Source organism: Hipposideros armiger, unplaced genomic scaffold (genome assembly GCF_001890085.2).
Source record: "Hipposideros armiger isolate ML-2016 unplaced genomic scaffold, ASM189008v1 scaffold_90, whole genome shotgun sequence".
NCBI lineage: Eukaryota > Metazoa > Chordata > Mammalia > Chiroptera > Hipposideridae > Hipposideros > Hipposideros armiger.
Window position 1 is genome coordinate 673552 of NW_017731440.1, and position 4243 is coordinate 677794.

The 4243-nt window shown below is 36.4% G+C and overlaps 1 pseudogene; it reads left to right on the forward strand.

The window, feature by feature from the left end:
- The window catches only part of LOC109383867 (leucine-rich repeat-containing protein 34 pseudogene), a 181690-nt pseudogene that overhangs the window by 160893 nt on the left and 16554 nt on the right, over positions 1 to 4243 (forward strand).

Genomic DNA, 4243 nt, shown 5'->3' on the forward strand with positions numbered 1-4243 from the left:
CAGTGTCACTGGCCCTCATATGTGGGATCCGAACCGGGGCCCTCTGGCATCCCAAGCGAGTTCTTAACCATCGCGCCACTCGGCCGGCCCACCATAACCATATATTTGACCCCCTTTACCCTCATCTACCACCACCCACCCCCTTACCCTCTGGTAACCACTAAACTATTGTCTGTGTCTATGAGTTTTTGTTTCTTTATTTGCTTGTCTTGTTCCTTTGTGCTTTCAGTTTTATATCCCACATATCAGTGAAATCATATGGTTATCCACTTTTTCTGTCGTATTTTGTTTCACATGATAATCTCAAGATCTATCCATGTTGTTGCAAATGACACGATTTCATCTTTTCTTATGGCAGAATAGTATTCCATTGTGCATATATACCACATCTTTATCCAGTCATCTATCAAAGGACACTTTGGTTGTTTCCATGTCTTGGTCACCATAAATAAAGCTGCAGTGAACATGAGAGCACATATATCTTTACGGATAAATGTTTTCAGGATTTTTTGGTAGATATCCAGGAGAGGGATTGCTGGGTCATATGGTAATTCTATTCTTAATTTTTTGAGGAACCTCCACACTGCCTTCCATAGTGGCTATGGAACACTTTATACTTGTGTTGGGCCATTTTTATATTTCGTTTCTATTAGCTTTTGACAAATAGCTTTATTATTTTTTTTCTTAGAAGTCCCTGTGATTTTCTTATACCTTTTTCTATGTTAATGAATATAATTTTTAGTAGTGCCAATTCTGTTCCTTGTTTCAGATTTAATTATCTCATTTCATTCTTTTTTATCAATTACCATAGTCATTGGGATTTTTACTCCTTGAATTGATATTCTTAAGTTGTTTTATATACAAAGCAATTAATTGAAATTTTTTTCATTCTTTGAGTTATGTTTTTGTTATAGCTTGCTTTTTTCTTCTTCTGGATTTTGCATGCATGTTCTTTGGTGTAATGTGTTTGCATAATGTCCATGCCATTTCTTCATATGTTGCTCAACTATGGGTGTCTCTGATTAGACAGTCTATTTACTCCAATATGGTATGGGTGACTTGATCCTCTTCCCAGAATATCTTGAAAGCAATTCTTTGTGGTTGTTTTGTTTTCCTCTCCAAGCTATAGTGAAAGGGATGGTATTTCATTCTCTCCATTTTTCTGTCATCTGAGGAATGGCAAGGAAGGGAGAGAACTCAGTATTTTTAGAATATTCAGGTTCTGCTCTTTTTTCTAAAAGAGTATTAAATATCATGTAACAGAGCTCATCCTTCATGCCTGGGAGGGGGTGTCCCATTCTAGAGGTTTGGGGACATTTTACAATTTAATGTATAGACTTGGTGCCTTCACTTCCAAAACAATCCTGGTGCCATTTCTAACTTTCCCAGTTTCACTTGTTTCGCCTCAGCAGTGGTTTCCATTATACCTTAGAAAAATGAACCAGATAAGGATATCTGTTCTGCTCTCTTCTTTCCAAATGTGTGGGTTCAGGGAAGACATGCCATTCTCTTACATGTTTGTTTTGTTCTAGTCAATGTGAAACTTCTTGCAGGAAGCTGCTGCCATGTTTTCTTCTTGCCTCTATGCCTCCACAAATTATTTTCACTATGTCTGGAATGTTCTTTCTCTTCTCTCTGTCTTCTTTTCACTCCATTTTCTCTCCTGGGAACTTTTACTTATCTTTAAAGACACAGCTCAAATGCAATAATTTCCTTGATACTTAAATACTTTTTCTGTATTCCCATAGAGTAATTGTATAGATTTTATCCCATTGCTGTGATAATTTGTTTGCATATTTTTCTCCATACTAAATTCTGATCTCTTTCTCCCTATGAAAATGTACTTAATAATTGCTGTGGAGTAGGCCTTCTGTCACAACCATCGTGAATAAATATTTTTTTGTGTGTGCACATCTGGGTGTGGTAGACCAGAATCTCTAAAAACAAAGAGGTTCTCAGAGAATATACTTTACATGACCCCTGCTTTGTCTCTTAGGATGATTGTCACTTTTTCAAGGGGCATTTACAAGACACTTGGAATAATACCACCTTGTACCAGAATCTTCAGGACAAATATCTGTGATTTGCTTGACTTGGCCACGGTGCTTGCTTGCTAACTACTGTGAGAAAATGTTTGTAGAGAAGGAAGGAACCCTGTGTCTCCTTGATGCAAGCTATCCTACAATGTGTGAAAATTTACATTTCCATTTTTTTCTCTTCCTATTAATAACAAAATTACATATTTCTATCCTTTATTTCCTGAAATTGCCTATTGAGGTCTTTCTCAAACAACTATAGTTAAAAAGGAGATACAAGCAACAATCACTGAAACTATTTCCTACAGTACATTTTGGCTATCAGAGAAGAATGTACATAAAAAAATACAATTAAATAGAGGTCCTCAGGAAATGGAATGAAGTAATGCTCAACTTAGAGTAGAGGCCATTTTTAAAGAAAAAAGCCATTTCTGTCATCCTGAGTATGTAATGTCAGACCACAAAACACACCAATCACCTGAAGTTATCACAAATTGGTAATTAGTGTAAAGTTCTTCCTTTCAATTTAAAAGTTCTTGTACTCTGATGACGTTATTTAATGATCATCTATGAAATGGCAAAAGTGAGCTTCATTTAAAACATCTCACCTGTGCCAGCTGAGTGGCTCAGTTGGTTAAGAGTTTGCTTAGGAGCACAAGCTCTGAGCAACAGGGTCTCTGGTTCTATTCCCACATGGGCCAGTGAGCTTCGCCCGAGCTGAGCTGCCGCTGATCTGCCAACAGGGGTCAGCATGGCTCAGCTGGTGAGAGCACGTGCTTCTAATGTCAAGATTGTTCGACGGTGGGATATGCCCACCTGCGACTGGTACTGAACTTGGCACCTTGAGCTGAGCTGCATTCCGGATGGCTCAGTGAATAGAGCGTGTGCTCTTTTTTTTTTTTAGCTTCAGGTGTACAGAACAATGTAATAGTTATCCTTTACACCCCTCACAAAGTAACAAATTCCCTCCCCCCATCCACTGCCCTCCCACCCCCAATATCATACTTATCTATTACAATTCCATTGCATGCATTCTTAACAGCAAGATTGCCAGTTCGACTCCCACATGAAAATAAATAAATAAATAAATAAATTAATTAATTAATTAATAAAAATAAAACACCTCACCTGGATCAACACCAGGAGACAATATTGTGACATACAATTACATGTAAACCAAATATTTATAATTATATAAACAGAACATCAATGAAAAGCTGACTTATTTGTATTACTTACATAAAAGGACTAGATCAAGAACACACATCAGCATAAAATTATTTGATTGCTATTTACATTAGACTAGTAATCATCAAACTTGATTCAAGTCACATATGTTTTGGGTTATGGACACAGCCTAACATCAAAGTAGATAAATATATTTTTTTAATATAGTAAAAATATTTTAATGTAAGTCTGATTAACTTTTCACTGGATGTTTAACATTTTTAAAAAAATTTATTTTATTTATTTATTTTTTTAATTATTATTTTTTATTGTGAAATACACATTTTTTAGAATTAGTTTCAGCTGTACAACACAGTGCAATAGTTATACTTTTTACCCCTCGAGGTGACAACCCCCTCCCCCAATCCACTGCCCCAATTCCTGCCCAATATCATACATATCTATTACAATTCCCTTGACTCCACTCCCACACTATACTCCATGTGCCATGACTATATATGTATACATGTATTCACTTATAGTTGACATACAATATTATACAATATCAGCTTCAGGTGTACAGTGAAGTGATCAAGCCTCTACCTCACCCATGATACGGTGTCCCTAGCAAGACATGTGACTATCTGACACCCTACAAAATATTTACAACATTATTAATTATATTCCTCGAACTGTCTTTCATGTCCCTATGGCAATGTTGTAGTTACCTATTTATGCTGTCTAATCCTTTCCCCATCTCCCTCATCCCCACCCCCTCCCAAATAGCAGCCATCAGTTGTTCCTCTATATCTGTGAGACCACTTGTGTTTACTTTGCTCATTCATTCAGTTTTTTAGATTTCACATATAAGTGAAATCGTATGGTATTTGTCTTTCTCTGACTGACTTATTTCACTTAACATAATAGTCTCTAGGTCCACCCATATTGTCCCAAATGGTACGATTTCATTCTTCTTTATAGCAGAGTAATACTCCATTGTATAAATGTACCACAGTTTCTTAATCCAGTCATCTACCGAT